Below are 18,514 nucleotides of genomic sequence, written 5' to 3' on the forward strand. Positions count from 1 at the left end.
GAGGGGCATGATTTGAGGAAATAATATAAAATGGCAGGTGTAAACCTAGAAACAAGGACTAAAAACCACTCATTCAAGGAACTCCTCCTTGAAAAGGAGGAAAGGAATGAGAAAGTTATTCGAGGTTTGGATGCAATGGCCAAAAGCTCTTGCGTCTTTTCTGTAAGACGAGAAATCCTGAGGCATGCTTGTGTGCCAGTGAGAAAATGGTATAGTAGAAAGACCAAAGATGATGGTTCAGGAGAGGGAATGGTACCTGTGGGAACCAAAACAAACCAGGTTGTGGAGAATATGAAGAAAGACTGGAGCCAGAGCCAGCGGTGCAATTGGTCTTTGTAGGAGCCCAACTGTTCTTCTGTTGATGTGGCTGTCACTGAAAGTTCATGTGAATGGAACTGTTCTTGCCTCGGTTTTCCTTATCTGAAAAACAGGGCATATATAGTGCATAGCTCACAAGATAAAGTCAATAACGATGCCTTAAAAGTAGCATGCTCTTCAGTAAATACTAATTATTTTGTTGTTTTCATTCTGTATGTTTCCCGAATGTTCTATACTAAGCATTTGATAAAATAATGTTAACATGTATACCATTTTATACTCCCTAGGCAATATGAGTAATGAAAAAGCATAATCCTTAGCGCTTGGAGACTTTTTCAGCACCAAGGACAGCAAAACTTCATCATAATCAGCACACACAAGCCTCCAGCTTCCGATTGCCTAGGGGCCGGCCGCTCTCATAAATACATAAAGGGGCGGAAGGGACAAATGTAGCAAGCCTTAGATTGAGCCCTGCAGGAAATTCTACTTCCCATTTGCAAAGAACAAGGCTGGGTTCTTTCTTCACATGTCTCTGCCACTTGCACACAGTGCTAGTATTCTGTGTGACGTTGCTCTGTATCTCTTGGGAACTCAGTGTGTTTGTTGGGGCTTAGAGAAAAGCGAGGGAAAGCGGGGAAAATCAGAATCGGTTTTTCAGAGGCAGACTTAGAGGACACCTGCAAGGCAGGGAGAATGGCAGATTACATTGGGATGCAACGTGGGCCTGCGTTCTGAATATGTTGACTTTATCTATTAATAACGCATTTCATTAGGAACAGGGGCTGTTGACATACCTGGCAAATAAAATGCATTCTTCACAGGCAGCCTTGCTCTTCAATAGTTTCTTAAGCAAGAGGAAGAGGGAGCAATGCTTGACAGCTGTTTTTCTTACTAAAAATTGCCCGTTTGTGGCTCTGGGGAAGGGGGATCAGAAACAGAGTGGAGAAGAGAAGGTCTCTTGGGCTCCTGGGAGAAGGTCTCTAAGTCTCACTGGGCTCATGTTTTGAGCCAGACACTTCACATAGTTCAGTTCATTTAATCCTCTCATCTACTTTCAAGGTAGGGATCAGCCCTATTAATGCGAAGGAGAAAGATCTGAGAGGTTTTGCAACTTACCCATCGTCACACAGCTAATAAGTAGGCAATTAACATTTGAACTCAAGGCTTTCTTCCTGCGTTTAGCTCCTGTTCCTCTATATCAGGGTTTTCTCAATCTTAGTGCTACTGACATTTTGAGTTGGATGATTCGTGTGTGTGTGTGTGTGTGTAAGAGGTGTGCTTTCCTGTGCATTGTAGGCTATTTAGCATTATTCCAGGTACAATAACATCACCTCCCATCCCCAGTTGTGGTGACCAAAATTAACTCTGGATGTTGCGAAATGACCCCTGTGGTGCAAAATTTCCCCAGGGTGAGAAGCACTGGCTGATATCATGCTGCCTAAAGAATGATTCCACAGCTCACAGCCCCACAGGAGCTTTGTAGATTATGGTCATAGATCACATTTTTGTGTGCCACATTCATTCGTTCTTTTGAGCATTCACTCGTTCTTTTGTGCATTCACTCCTTCATATGCTCAATCAATAGTTACTGCATGTCTAAGCCAGGCACTGTGCTATGTACTGGGGAAAGGCAATGAATGGTGCATAGTCTCTGCTCTTGAGCATGTGGTCTGAGGGGCAGACAGACACACACAGCAGCAGCTCAGGGACTACAATGCCAGCAACACCTCCGAGACGAGAGATATATCCCAGCCTAGGTTGGGTCTTAGAGAAAGAAAAATGCACTTGGTATATACAGAATCCACCAGTTGACTTAAACAATAACTTCTCTTAGGGGTTTTTACTTAGGGATTATTCTGAGTTCTTGGTGAATGAATCCTTAGTGATCCAGCTGGCAGAATTTGTCTTTTTAAATATTGTGTATGCATAAAGCAAAGTGCACATTTCTTAAATGTAAAACATAATGAATTTTCATGTGTTACACCCATAGAGCCTCCTTCCAAGGTCAAGAAACAGAACGCTTCTATCACCCCAGAAGTTTTCCTCCCTTAATAATCAGTAGAGCCTTGCCCACAACAGTAAACACTATTCAACTCCTAGCACAATAGAATGGTTTTACCTGTTCTTGAACTTTATATAAATGGAATTCTACAGTATGTTTTCTTTTGTTTCTGCCTTATTTTTCTCATCATTATATTTGCGAGGTTCATCCACACTGTTGCATGAAGCTGTACTTCACTTTTGTTTTTCACTGCTGCACAAAATTCTATTGAATGAATATTGCCATAATTTATTTATCCATTTTCCTATTGTTGAACATTTAGATTACTTGCAATTTTGCCTGTGTTAATAAAGCAGTCATAAACACATTCATCAATATCTTTGGATGAACATAAACACTTCTTTCACTTGAGGATATGCCTAGGAGTGGAACTGCTAGATCATAGGGAGGTGTACACTTAGCCTTAGGAGACATTGCAAGGATTTTTTTCCCCAATTTATACCCTCACCAGAAGCTCATGAGAGTTTTGGTTACTGTCAGGCATCAGAAAGCATCACAGGCTAACATCATGCATAAGTAAGGCAGGAATTGTAACCTCAAGGCTGTAGACAGCAGGGGTGGTGTTGGGAAGAAGGATGGCATCACTTCTGTCCCGCTGGCCTAACCTCTGTCACAGTCCCCACATTTGGCCACCTGAGCTCCGGGGAGAGCTTAATGGGTTAGCCCCACAAGTGAAGAGCTGGAGGAAGCTGCTTCCCTGTCTACATTGATGAATAACAGATGCTGGTGAATAACAGCTGGTACCATGGAGTTTAAGAGAGAAATCAGGCCGGGCATGGTGGCTCATGCCTGTAATCCCAGCACTTTGGGAGGCTGAAGCGGGCAGATCACCTCAGGTCAGGACTTTGAGACCAGCCTGGCCAACATGGTGAAACCTCATCTCTACTAAAAATACAAAAATTACCCGGGCATGGTGGTGGGCACCTGTAATCCCAGCTACTCGGGAGGCTGAGACAGGAGAATCGCTTGAACCCAGGAGGCGGAGGTTGCAGTGAGCCGAGATTGCACCACTGCTCCAGCCTGGATGACAGAGTGAGCCTCTGTTCACAGAGAGAGAGAGAGATAGACAGAGAAATCAGGGTAAGAACATTCACTAGCCTAACTTCTTTCCTGCCTATAAGAAACAGAGATCTGAAGCTGGTCATCTAATGCAGCCAAGACACAAAGCTCTTGGAGGTTCCATGGTGTTGTGCAAAGAACTCTGAGGCTCTTGCCTCAGTTCCTTATGGGACCAAGGAGAGACACCTTGCCTACCTCCCAGGGTTTTGAGAGAGCAGCCCTGATAATATATACATAAATAATAGTGTGTGCATGAAGAGATGGCTGTCTTTTTCAAGGTTGTAGGCTGGTCCTCCTGGCAGTTGGTCACAGGGGGTTACAGTCAGGGAAATGCTGTACATTGATGGAAAGAATATGCACTAATAGTCAGGACCACCCCTGACCACTTACCATTGGGTGGCCTGGCTTACTCACTTCACCTTTCTGGTCTTCCATGTCCCCATCTGTGAAAGTATGTCTTGGACCAGATCATCGCTGATGGTATTCCCCTGGAGACTCTGGGCAAGCGAGAGTGTAAATAACCTCAAACAAGTCCTTATTATTTACTCAGACCCTAGTAGAGACAGCAATGTTGGCTAACTTCTACTGAGTGCCAAGAACTTTCCTAAGCATTTTATATGCATCGGATCTTATAAGGAAGGCATTATTATTCTCATTCTACTGATGCAGAAACTGAGGCCCAGAGAAATTAAATAAAATTTACCTGAAGTCTCATAGCTAGTAAGTGGAGGCAGTATCTCAGCCCAGGCAGACTGATTTCTGAGCCAAGTTATTAAGGCTGTGATATCACAGAGGCTTGACTCAAGGGTTCTACCATATGGAAAGGAAGGGAGTTTACAGAAACAGTTTAGGAATCAGACATACTACCTTGCCATTTACTAGCTGCGTGCTCTGAAGCAGGTGCCTTAAGCCCACTCCGTTTCTCCAATGCTCAAATGGGGGTGATATTTTCTGTCTCACAGGGATAATATGTAGGAATAACATGGTGCCCAAGACAACATGAAATAACTAGTAGTTCCTCTTCCTCCATCCCTATGTGAGTCAGGATAGAAATGAAGAATGAATGGTCATTGGAAATGACCTAACCTCCCATCTCCTTGCCACGAGAGAATGTTCTTGGAATAATGCCAAGCTAAAAGCTGAAATGCAATGTAACGTGACTGCGTGGAAAGAAAATACCCTTCCAATATGCTTGTTTTTCTTTAGTAGATGAGATCATATTGAGTATAAAGTTTTGCAGTTTGCATTTCCCACTAAATAATGTGACATAAGCATTTCCCTGTGATAATGACAGTCTCTTTGTAATCATCATTAAATGCTGTGTAATGTTTCATTATATCTATCATGATTTACTTACTCCCATAATGTTTCTAAATTTCTCACTATTATAAAAACACTAAAATGACCATGATTTTAGCTATAAAAACTTTATTTGAATTTCAAGCCATTTCCCTAAGGCATGGACATTTTAAAATTCTCCTGATAGCCATTGTCAAATTGCTTTCCCAGAATGTTTAACCGAGTTATACCCCCACCAAGAGAATAGGATTTTTCATTACATCCATGCTAACAATGAGAATTACGAGATCTAGAATCTTTGTTAATTTGATTATTAATCAATTTTCATCTCATTGTTTAAATTGATGGTTCTTTGATTCAAAATATCGTTGATTATTGACTCAAATTACCTCATGGTTAACATTTTTCTTTAGGTCTGTATTTTTGTTTTTCAGTTTTATTTTGACACATATCAAAATAAATATGTGTATGTATAATTTAAATAATAATTTGTAAATATTAATCTACCCACCACTCAGCTAAGGAAAAAGAGCATTTCTGTACCTTAGGAATCTCCCGGATGTCCCTCTTAATTATTTTCCTCCCACCTTCTGGTGTAACTACAATTCTGACATTTGTGGTCATTATTTTCTTGATTTTTAAATAGTTATAACACACATTCATGCATCTGTAAGCAGCGAAGTTTATTATATATGTTTGTGAACTTACATAAATGCCACAGTACTGTAAATATTCTTCTGTGATTTACTTCACCCAAAATTGTTATTAAGATTCATGCATGTTAATGTTTATACTAAAATTTATCCTGTTCCCTGCTGCATAGTTTTCCATTATATGCCCATGTTTCTCCAGTAGAATTACTGGTGTTTATAGTTTTATCTTTATTTGGTAATAGGTTGGGTCTTAAGCTCATTTTAATATATATTGTAAATATGCCTTCCAGACTACTTAATTCCTAATCATCTCTCTGACCATTAGAAATTATTTTTATTCTAATATGTAACTTTTTTCTTTCGTAACTTTTTCATTGCCTCAATATTTAGGAAGTTATTGGTCACCCTTAAATCATAAAATTTTTCTCATATCTTTCTGTTTTGCTGTTATTTTCCTTTCTGTCTTTCAATATTAGTGTGTATGTTTAACCCTTTGCACAACTTGGGATTGATTTTGCTTTACAGCAAGAAGCGAAAATGTTTGTTTTTGCTCAGTTACCCACTCACTGCTTTCTGTAGCATTATCAAATAAATCCTCTTTACCAAACATGGTCTGTCAAATCTCAGCCCTATGCCTGTCCTTATGTCTATCCCGCTCTACACCACAGCGGGGATCCTGAAAACTATATTCCCAGAGTTCCTTGGCAGGTGGGTGTGGGTCAGTGGTGACCAATGAGGTTGATCACGTGAGATTCACAAATGGGAAAAGTGAAACTGTTTTTCTGCTTCTGACGACAGCATCAGCAGTATTGCAAACTCATGGGATCTTGATAATGTCTGTCTTTATCATCCAGCTCTAGAGAAGTTACTGGCGTCCTACAGGTGTTAATCCCTGGGCAATGTCTACTTTGCTCCTCTTATTTTTCTACACATTTGTAATCAATTCCCTGTATTAAAGTCCCTTCTGTTTGAAATACCTAGAGTGATTTCTGTTTTCCCAAGGTACATTGATTGATCTGATGGATGAACCTTCCTCTTCCTATTGATTTACAGTGCTGAATTTATTGTGTACATGTGTGTGCCCATGTATGTGTGTGCAGGTGTAGAAGAAAGAAGGGATAGAAGAAAGAATGTGTACTGTTTGTTTTGGAGCTGTATATGTTAATTCATTGATCCTTTTGCCAATTCTTGCCCATCCATATTTATCGTTACAATTATTGTACCTAAAGTGTGCATTTCAGTATCTGACAGTACAAATCTGCCCTCATCCTTCTTTCCTTATATGGTCTTCACTATCCTCATCTACTTATCAAGCTGTGTTTTTAAGAAAAAGTCTTAAGGCAGGGCATGGTGGCTCACGCCTGTAATCCCAGCACTTTGGGAGGCTGAGGCAGGCAGATCAGTTGAGGTAAGGAGTTCAAGACCAGACTGGACATGGTGAAACCCTGTCTCAACTAAAAATGCAAAAATTAGCCAGGCTTGGTGGTGTGCACCTGTAATCCCAACTACTCAGGAGGCTGAGGCAGGAGAATTGCTTGAACCTGGGAGGCGAAGGTTGCAGTGAGCCGAGATTGCATCATTGCACTCCTGCCTGGGCAACAAAAGCGAAACTCTGTCTTAAAAAATTTTTTAAAAAGAAAAAGAAAAAAGTCTTTGAAGGAGAACTGATTGTGCTCTAGTGTAACCTTTTTCTCTGCATCTCGCTGAAGCTGAGGGTATTGCATAAGAGAAGCTGACATTGCTTCACAGTGGAGACTCGCAGAAACAGTCACATGCCACGTCTCCCCATCCTGTGGGCACAGTGGGTGGTTGTGTCTGGGTGCACAGGTGATCAATTATTGCCATTCAGAGTGTCTCTTCCTTACCACTTTGGGATCACCCTGTTTGGAGAAGAGGCTGCAGAATTGTCCTCTCTAACAACGAAAGGGGATCTTGTTTCCTGTGAGTCATCCTGACTAACAATGCCCAAGGTCAAAAGAGAGATTTCCTGCAAGACCTTGCAATTTCTCAATAATCCTATTTGGGCTCATTGGATGAAATGGTTGTGGGAAAATGATCTGATCATTATTTTAAACATCAGGGCAATCATGTCAGGAGATGCCTCTGAAACACACACCATCTCTGCTTTGGTAACTACTGAAAAGGAGGGGATTGGGGAAGGTGCTCACAGTTCTCTGCGTCTCTCTCTCTCTCTCTCTGTTTTTTTTTTTTTTTTGTCAGAGGAGACTTTCATGATATTCTGAAAACACCCCTAAGATCTCCCCTCTGGGCTCTCCTCATGCTTTTCTGTGAAGCCTGGTTTGGTTGAAGATAAAGACTGCCCCCACTTTGGAAGTCCCAACCCTGGGGAAGCCTCTGGCAGTTTCCCCTGGTGCGGCTGGCTTTGTGTATAAGACCGCTTTGGAACTTGAAAGCGCTCATCATGACCCTCAGGGGTCGGTGCCCCAGGAGTTGGGCACACTGAGAGTGAGTTGCAGTGAAGCTATTTTAGAGGGAACACAGGGACTGTGCCAAGGCTGTCCTGGCAGGGAAGGCTGAGTAAAGGGCAGCATGACTTTGTGCAGACTTGGAGCAGGGTAGAAACAGCCCCCGACCTCCCACCACCATAAGCTTTAGAGTCATACTGCATGGGCTTGAATTCTGGCCACTCTGCCTCCAGTTAGCGGGTGCTTTCTGTGCCTCAGTTCCCACCTCTGTACAATGTTAGAAATAACAAAGACTGTGTTAAAGGCTGGGCACAATTAAATGAAGCAATTCATATACAAACTAAAAATAGTGCCTGGATGTAATAAACATCCCGTCCCCATTCCCCACCCAACTCCTGACATTAATTCATTAGGTTAATTGCCTCAACTTTGGAGTCAGACTGCCCAGTTCTTATCCTGATTCAGCCAGTTCCTAGCTGTGTGATGTTCAGTGAGTTGCCTAACCTCTCTGAGCCTCACTTTACTCATGTGTAGTCTAGATTTCATGACAGTACCCCCTTATAGCATTGCTGTGAGGATTTAATGAATTAATTCATAGTAAACGAAAGACAAGTGTGGCCCCCAGGGGACATTTGCTAATGTCTGCAGATGTTTTGGTTGCAAACTTGGTGTGCGTATTATCGGCATATGGGTTGAGGACAGGGATGCTGCTAAACATTTGACAAGGCACAGGACAGGCCCCTACAACAAATAATTCCCGTTTCAAATGTCTCAAGTGCCAAGGTTGGAAAGCCCTTATAGGCCAATTTCATGGCTCAAGGTGAGCCCTGACTATTGTCATTTGAGCCACAGTGCTGTGCCCTTATGCCATGTCAGGAGCTGCACTGTATGCTGGGAATATAAAGATGGATGACATGAAGCCCTGCCCTTAAGTGACTCAGTCTAGATGGAAATGCTTTGGGATTGGGGCGGGGAATGGGAGGCAGGAAGCTTGGTGTCTGACAGGCAGCCAGAGAAGTTAATCAGAGGAAGACTTCTTTTTCTTTCATTGCCCCTCTAATTGTAGAACAGGCCAAACCTCTGGTGGGATACCAGGCAAATTAGCTATTGCAACAATTTGATGGCTGCCCTTCTGGAAGGATATGCAGGATGTTATGGAGTCACATGGCAAGGTCCCCATTCCAGTTGGAGGAGGTGAGGACAGACGTCTTCTCAAAGGAGGAGATGCTTGTTGCAGTATCATGAAGGGTGAGTAGGGGTGAGGACGATGAGCATGGGGCAGTGCAGGGCAGAGGAAACCTCACAGACAGAGGTTTCTGTGTATTCCAGAAATGTTTATTGAGCATCTAATGTGTGCCAGGTGCAGTTCTAGGCACTGGGAATACAGCAATGAACTGAATGCAAAAAATCTGTGCCCCTGTGGAGCTTACAGTGTAGAGGTGGGGGATTGGGCATGACTGACAAGCAAACATATAGGCAGTGAAGCAGGTGGTGACAAGTCCTATAAAGGAAAAGCAGGGAAAGAGGAGAGAAAGTGCTTGAGAGGGCAGCAATATTAAATAGGAAACTCATGAAAGGCCTCCATGAGGGCATGATCTTTGAGCAACAACTTGAAGCAAGTGAAGGAGGGAGCCATATGGATATGTGTGTTCCAAGCAAAGGGAAAGGATAGCTCATGCAAAGGCCCTGAGGCAGGAGCCTCCCTGGCATGTCTGAGAGGATCAACAGGAAGATGATTGGGGAGGAGGAGAATTTGACGGTAGTGGGAGCCATAGTCAGGTCAAGAAACATCTTTGCTGCCATGGTAAAAAGGGTGGATCGTCTTCTCTCAGCCAGCTGGGAAATAACCAGACATCTGCTATGAGACATGGCCCTGTCTGAAGCACATGATACTTGCTCAGACCAAACAGGCTGTCTTCTGGGTAGCTGTGTCCATTGGGTGCCTCTCTGATTACTCAACACAAATACTATTACCCACTGCCTGCAAGATGTGTTTAACACAGGATGACTCTTTTTCATACCCAATCCTGGCAAAGTTTTATGGTGGCAACTGAGCCCTCAGTTTCAATCCCAGTGACACAGCTTTGAGTACAACACTCTTGATTCTCTGGGTCTCAAATTCCTGATTTAAGGTATGAGGAGACTCGGCAATCACTAGCTAACTTCCTTCTCAGCTCCGGGATTCTACAAATGCCTCAAAGTTCTTCATGGATGCCTGGATAACAATTGCTAAAATGTGGAGCTTTAACTATATGCTAGCATTGCACTAAGCATTTTACATTTGTTTTTCTTCAGGAAAACTTCAACAACACCCTGGGATAGAAGTAGTGTTAGCTCCACATTTTTTGTTTGTTTGTTTGTTTGTTTTGTTTTGAGATGAGATCTCACTCTGTTGCCAAGCCTGGAGTGAAGTGGGTGATCATAGCTCACCTCAGTCTTGAAATTCTGGGCTCAAGTGATCCTATTGCTTTGGCCTCCCCAGTATCTGGGACTACAGGTGCACACCACTATACCCAGCTAATTTTTATTTTATTTTATTTTTTGTAGAGACAGGATCTTGCTATGTTGCCCAGGCTGGTCTCAAACTCCTAGGCTCAAGGACCTTTCCACCTCAGCTTCACTTTAGAGATGAGAAAACAGCGGTACAGAGGGGCTAAGAATATGCTTTAAAGTCGCATGGCTTGTATGTGACAGATGGACTGTCTGACTGCAAAGCCCATTCTCTATAGGCTCCATGAGTGTGAATAGGAGAGATGACATCAGAATGGGACTTTCAAGTGTGTGTTGCTCACCAGGTGAGGAGGAGGCAGGTATTATGTTTCTCCTGTATCTGCCTTCACACCTGTTCTGCTGACGTACCTGAGGGGCTGGGAAGACTCAGACGGGGTCCCTGGGGCCATTCCAGCAAGGTCACAGTTAGAGAGCTAAGTTGTTGAATAAGGGCTGAAGTTTTATCAATTACTTCCCCATGAGGCAGCTTTGAACAGCAGGTCAGAGGCTTATTCACGGGGCTGCATGGAGCATCCCAGACCCCTGTGGAGGGTCAGGTAGAACCAGACGTCAGTCCCAGACACCGGGAGACTCAAGCAACAAGATGGGAAACACAGGCTGACACGTTCGCCTTACCGCTCAGAGTTGCCTAGCAACTGCAAGTGACAAGCTGCCAACTGGGTGATACAATCACAGCAGGGAGATCAGAGTAAGCCAATTAAAACTTTTTTTTTTTTTTTTGCATTTTTCGTTTTTTTGTTCCCACAATTTCATTTAGTCCTGACTGCCCTCAAACATGGATTAAGAAGCCTGCCAGAGGAGAGTGGAGCTCGCACATATGACACAGCCCATTTCCCCCTGCAAAGTCAGAAAATATGCTTGTCACGTGCCAGCCATGGAACAGAGGGTAATTTAATTAAAATGTAGGCTTGTCTACCTATTTTACTTAGCTCTGCTGTGAAATTTAAAATTTGCCTAGAGTTAGGACCAAATCTGCTTTTTATTACTGTATCTTACTGCTTTCCTGCCACCAGTGTTAGCATCGAGGACAGTGCCTGGCACATAGTAGGTGCTCAACAAATGCTTGAACGAATAAATGCATGAATGAAACAGACGCTGGGGAGAATGGTAAAGCTAACTCACATAGGTGAGCTTGTCTTTAAGACAGTTCTAAAATCGTAAGTATCTAAAGCGAAAAGGACACACCTCCTGTATCTAAGATGTTTTCACAGGCACCTCAAGGACTGAGATGCTCAAACTGCCTGAAGTTCACACAGGGATTTGGTGAGACAGCCTGGCATAGACCAGGATTTTTCCAACCCTAGACCCATGCACATTCCACGTGTTTCACGCAAAAATTCATGTATCTGTGGGCGGAGTCCAAGTCTCTGCATCTCATTAACCCACATGCCCCACAGAGGTGACACTTTGGAAAGGAAGTAAATGATCTACGTGGTAAAATAACACACTTTTGGGGTCCTTCAGAAGAGAGATGTTGTCTTGCTCTCTGAGTGGTGAGAGAGAATTGTAAAACTAGACTCACATAGCTGAGTCTAATGACGCTGATTTAGCGGATGATAAATAAAACCTTCATTATCATTCACTAGATTTTCATTTCTCTTTTTCCATGTTTTCACCCCCTACCTCCTCAGCTCCTGGATGGATTTTAAGCAGCAATAGAAGAAGTCAACTTTAGACATGAAGAGTGGGTGAGGCGTCAGGAAGAATGCCCATTTCCCACGCTGAACTAATTCTCTCCCCCTTCTCCGAGCTCTGCATTGCTTCTGATTCCTGATACACATTTGCCCCGATGTGGCAGCTCTCTGGGTGTTCTCTCTCTGCTCTGACTGTTCCCTGTCTCACCACTCAGAGAGCAAGACAACATATCTCTTCTGAAGGATCCCAAAGCTGTGTAATCTGACCACGTAGATCATTTACTTTCTTTCCAAAGCGTCACCTCTGTAGGAATGCGGGTTAATGAGATGCAGAGACTTGGACTCTGTTCACAGATACATGAAGTTTTACATGAAACACGTGAAATGTGCATTGGTCCAGGGCTGAAAAAAATCCTGGTCTATGCCAGGCTCTCTCACCAAATCCCTGTGTGAACTTCAGGAAGTTCTGAGCATCTGGGTCCTTGAGGTGCCCGTTGAAAAGTCTTAGATAAAGGAGGTGCTTCCTTTGAGCTTTAGATACCTATGGTTTTAGAATTGTCTTTCTTTTCTTTTCTTTTTTTTTTTTTTTTTGAGACGGAGTCTCGCTCTGTCACCCAGGCTGGAGTGCAGTGGCCGGATCTCAGCTCACTGCAAGGCCCGCCTCCCGGATTTACGCCATTCTCCTGCCTCAGCCTCCCAAGTAGCTGGGACTACAGGCGCACGCCACCACGCCCAGCTAGGTTTTTGTATTTTTTAGTAGAGACGGGGTTTCACCGTGTTAGCCAGGATGGTCTCGATCTCCTGACCTCGTGATCCTCCCGTCTAGGTCTCCCAAAGTGCTGGGATTACAGGCTTGAGCCACCGCGCCCGGCCTGTCTTTCTTAATTTCTTAAAATCATTATTATTGTTTTCCTTCTCCCAGAGTCATTTTAAACATTTGTTTCTAATCATCCCTCAATGAAAAAAAAAATTTTTTTTGAGAGTCTCACTCTGTTACCAGACTGGAGTACAGTGGCCCAATCTTGCCTCACTGTAACCTCTGCCTCCCGATCTCAAACAATTCTCATGCGTCAGCCTCCCTAGTAGCTGGGACTACAGGTATGTGCTACCATGTCCAGTTAATTTTTTTTTTTTTTTTTTTTTGTATTTTTTAGTAGAGATGGGGTTTCACCACGTTGCCCAGGCTGGTCTCAAACTCCTGAGCTCTGGCAGTCTACCTGCCTCAGCCTCCCAAAGTGCTAGGATTACAGGCATGAGCCACTGTGCCCGGCCTCCCGATGAAAGTTTTAAAACCATAGATACACTGGATGTATGTGTTAATGTACTATATGTATATCTGTGCTTCATTCATAAAAAGAATAAGATTGTTTTTCACCCTCTCGCCCAAAGTACCAACTTTCTCCCTCTTGGGGACAAGATAAGCTCTTTTGAGAATTCATGTTGCAGGAAAAAGGTTTCTATCTTTTCTTCTGGCTTCTGGAGCTCAATAAAATAAAAAGCCAGTCTGTAGCCTGTGCTTTAGAAGACAAGACTCACTGAAGAAAAAATAAATAAACCAAGAATCCAAAACTAACTTCTTTGGAATGGGGTCACTATAGCCTTTCTATGACATCGTTTTCAGAATTCAGCACCTAAACTCTCCTGGCTAGCATTACCTTATTTTGCCTTGACTGAGCTCAATCTATACATTCATACTCCAGGTACAGAACCTTTGTGGCTTGAGTGCAGAAACTAGTGATGAGAGTGTGAAGGTTAATTTTATGTGTGACCTTGACTGCACCACGGGGTACCCAGATATGTAGCTAGATATTCTATGTATGTCTGTGAAGGTGTTTCTGGATGAGATTAGCATTGGAATTGGTAGAAATTAGATAAAGCCCTGCCCATTGTGGATGAGCCTTATCCAATCAGTTGTAGACCCAATTAGGACAAAAAAGAAGAAAAAGAATTCTCTCTCTCTGACTGTTTTTGAGCTGCAATATCTGTCTTCTCCTGTGCCTGAGCTGGAACTTACACCACCAGCTCTTCTGGGTCTCTAGCTTCCCAGTGGCAGATCGTGGAACTTCTCAACCTCCATAATCATGTGTGCCAATTCCCTATTTTAAATCTCCCACAAGAAAAGAGAAAGAAAAGAAAAGAAGGAAGGAAGGAGAAAGGAAAGAGAAAGGAAAGAAAAGAAAGAGAAAGATGTAACTTATTGGTTCTGTTTTTCTGGAGAACCTTGGCTAATACAGAGACCTCTGGGACAGAGGAGGGTAGCGAGCTTGGTGGAACAACGTCATGTGGGCTTGTAAATGACTGTTGTAGCAGACATGTATTTTGCCCCTTCCAAATCTCCTCCAATCTCTTTTAATAGCTCTGTGTATACCTCCGCCAGCTTCTGTGTGCCTTGCTGTTAATGACTGGCATGTGCGACCTTCTACAGAAGATTGCTCTGGGTCTATTGGAACCACCTCACCTATCCTGAGAACTGAGCTGGCACCCCCTGGAATATCCTATAGCAGTTAACCTACTGGTGGGGAGCACAAGTCCCTAGTTTCCTTGTCTTGAGGCAGAACAAACTCTGAGATGCAATTTATGCTCCACCACTCCCTCTGGGGTCAGGCTGAGGGTAGAACATGGCCTCAAGTCACATTCTTCCTTACCTCCTCCTTCTCTAGCCAGCTCTCTTGGAAGCACTTCCTTCATCAATGACGTGCACCAAAATCTTTCCTACCTGTCCTATAGGAAGGTACCAGTTTCATATAACCAATAGCAGAAGGAACTTTTCTCTGGATACCACCAAATGGTAGCCTAACAATAGGCTATGCAAATACACCATCAGGATGCTCAATTTATATTTGTTTTGTACTATCAAATATACAACACTTCTGTCTAAAAATTGTTTTGTGGACTCAATGATGGTTTTGTGTTCTTACTGGTTTTCAAAAGCATTGTGTGAAATAAGGTAGTTTCTAAATGTCTCAGGACTTAAAATATGCTAGCCTGCCATGAATTGTAAATATGTTTTAAAAATTTCATTTTCCATCATATGGATTTACTTATCACCTCTCCCCATCTTCAAGATCTGCTTCAGGAAGAAGTTGAACAAGCATAATCATAGTAAAGAGTTGGACTTTCTTCTACAAAAAGTGGGAAACCACTGAGTGGTTGTGTGTGTGTGTGTGTGTGTGTGTGTGTGTGTGTGTGTGTGTGTGGTTTTGTTTGTTTGAGACGGAATCTTGCTCTGTTGCCCAAGCTGGAGTGCAGTAGCGCGATCTTGGCTCACTGCAACCTCCACCTCCCGGGTTTAAGCGATTCTTCTGCCTCAGCCTCCCGACTAGCTGGGATTACAGGCACGCACCACCACACCCAGCTAATTTTTGTATTTTTAGTAGAGACGGGGTTTTACCATATTGGCCAGGCTGGTCTCGAACTTCTGACCTCACGATCCACCCGCCTTGGCCTCCCAAAGTGTTGGGATTACAGGCCTGAGCCACCGGCGCCCAGCCCACTCAGTGTTTTTAATCCAAGAGATAAAATGCTTATATTGGAAAACTCCACCCCTTAGTAGTAGTCATAGCCTAATTGCATCATTGTTCTTTGCTGAACTAGTCTTCTTCCCCATCTCTGGAGTGAGTGGAAAGACCGCTGGAATTTTCCCAATCCCCAGAAGTCAGTTGAGTCCCTGAATACTTGGATTCATATGTATCTATGACCTTAAATGGCCCACTCCTAGACCTCCATCTAGTCTACTTCATTCATTCAACAAGTATTTACTGACTGCCTACTTTGCATTAAGCACTGCCTCCTATCAATCTAGTCTTTTGACTTCTTGAAGTCCCAAGCTCCCTACTATCAGACATCTCTCCTAGATCTGGGCCACGCACAATTCTTTCAGTCTTGTGTGTGACTATGTATACTAATAGCATGTAAAACAGAGATTTGACAGGGAGTTTCCATAAACACCCACAATGAAACTTGTAGGTGCGTCAAAGAGATCTTACATCACTTTCACACTTTGTGATTGGTTGTCCTATAGGAAGGTACCGGTTTCATGTAATCAATACCAGAAAGAACTTTTCTCTGGATGTTCACCAAAAGGTAGCCTAACAATAGGCTATGCAAATATACTATCAGGATGCTCAATTTATATTTGTTTTGTACTATCAAATAAACAACACTTCTGTCTAAAAATTGTTTTGTGGACTCCATGTTTTTTTGTTGTTGTTCTTATTGGTTTTCAAAGGCATTGTGTGAAATAAGGTAGTTTCTAACTGTCCCAGGACTTAAATATTGTGACCTTCCGTGAATTGTAAATATGTTTTTAAAATTTCGTTTTCCATCACATGAATTTACTTATCCTCTCTCCCCGTCCTTGCCTCAGTATTCTGAAATGATGCAATAGTGACCCATAATAAATATTTCCTCACCAAACATTAGCTCTTTCCCATTCAGCCCTGATTTATCTTGACATATCACCCTCCTGCATAATGATTTAGGAATGTGCAGATTCTGTCTTAGTCATTGCTCTTGTGCCTTCGTGCTGGTAGCTTCTTGTTTTTGAGGGAAGAGCAAAGTGTTAGAATGACAAGCCATTCTGACAAGAGTTGACAAATATCTATCAGGACCATGGGGAGAGTGAAATCTTTCTGACAACTCTATTATTTTTCTTTATATCCAAGTTTTTAGGGGGACAATCTTTCCTTCAGGAAGATCAAACTCTTCCCTCCTTTCCTTGCTCTACATGAGAGAAAAGGAAAAACGTGGATGATTTGTAAAGATCTTTCAAGATATGACTTTTTAAAAACAAGTATTTGCAATACACAATCGAAAAGAGAAAAGTCCTGTGTTAGCTATCATAATTGTGAAAAACTGTCTATGCCTACAAATAAGGTGGCCTCAAATGCATGGTGATCATCATTTTCTCAACAAGAAGATTCTTCACCCTTTAAAAATTTTTAGCCAAAGTACATTTTTACAGTTGTGAGACATTGATAACATTTCTTCATATCTAGTGATCATAGTAAGTTTGTTGTTTAGTTACACATACATGTAAATTATATACAGAATTATAATTTATATATAAGGCTTCTTTTATTACATTTCAGTAAATCATTCAAATTTTTCCATGCATTTTCTATGTGATTTTCTCTGGCATAACAGGGGACATTTTTGAGTCATTTTCCTGACTCAAAACCAGGAAACTGACATTGGTACGATTCCTCCCACAATTTTCCTAAGGATGCTAATTTCACTTTCATCCAAAGTACTTGAGATCTAGCAATTTTTGAGTTCACTAGAAATTGTATTCCAACCTGCAGGTACTAATTTGCACAACTTTAGGACACCTTTTGTTTTATTGTAAAACATAACAAAATAGCTGGGCACAGTGGCTCACACCTATAATCCCAACACTTTGGGGAGGCCGAGGCAGGCAGATCACTTGAGGTCAGGAGTTCAAGACCAGCCTGGCCAACATGATGAAACCCTGTCTCTACTAAAAATACAAAAAATTAGCTGCGCATGGTGGTGCACACCTGTAGTCCAAGCTACTTGGAGGCTGAGGCACGAGAATTGCTTGAACCCAAGAGGTGGAGGTTTCAGTGAGTTGAGATCACGCCGCTGCACTCCAGCCTAGGCAACAGAGTGAGACTCTGTCTCAATACTACTATTACTAATAATAATAATAACAAAATACAAAGATATCCACAAAACATGTGAATGGCTCAATGGATTATTATAAAGCAAACACAACTGTCCTAACCACCCAGAAAAAGAAACAGCATATTTCCAGGTCCTCAAAAGATCAAAACTCATTATTTTCCCTGGAGGCAATACTATCTTAACTTTTGTGATAAGAAAAGCATGAACAGCTTTTTTTATATATAAAATTATTATACTTTAAGTTCTGGGATATATGTGCAGAACGTGCAAGTTTGTTATATAGGCATACAAATGCCATGGTGGTTTGCTGCACCCATCCAACCGTCATGTACATTAGATATTTCTCCTAATGCTGTCCCTCCTCCCTTTCCGCACCCCCCGACAGGCCCTGGTATGTGATGTTCCCCTCCCTGTGTCCATATGTTCTCATTGTTCAACTTCCACTTACGGGTGAGAACATGCGGTGTTTGGTTTTCTGTTCCTGCGTTAGTTTGCTGAGAATGATGGTTTCCAGCTTCATCCATGTCCATGCAAAGGACATGAACTCATCCTTTTTTATGGCTGCATAGTATTCCATGGTGTATATATGCCACATTTTCTTTATCCAGTCTATCATTGATGGCCATTTGGGTTGGTTCCAAGTCTTTGCTATTGTGAACAGTGCTGCAATAAACATATGGGTGCGTGTGTCTTTATAGTAGAATGATTTATAATCCTTTGGGTATATACCCAGTAATGGGATTGCTGGGGCAAATGGTATTACAGGTTCTAGATCCTTGAGGAATTGCCACACTGTTGTCCACAATGGTTGAACTAATTTATACTCCCACCAACTGTGTAAAAGCGTTGCTATTTCTCCACATCCTCTCCAGCATCTGTTGTTTCCTGACTTTTTAATGATTGCCA

This window comes from Macaca fascicularis, chromosome 20 (genome assembly GCF_037993035.2).
Source record: "Macaca fascicularis isolate 582-1 chromosome 20, T2T-MFA8v1.1".
NCBI lineage: Eukaryota > Metazoa > Chordata > Mammalia > Primates > Cercopithecidae > Macaca > Macaca fascicularis.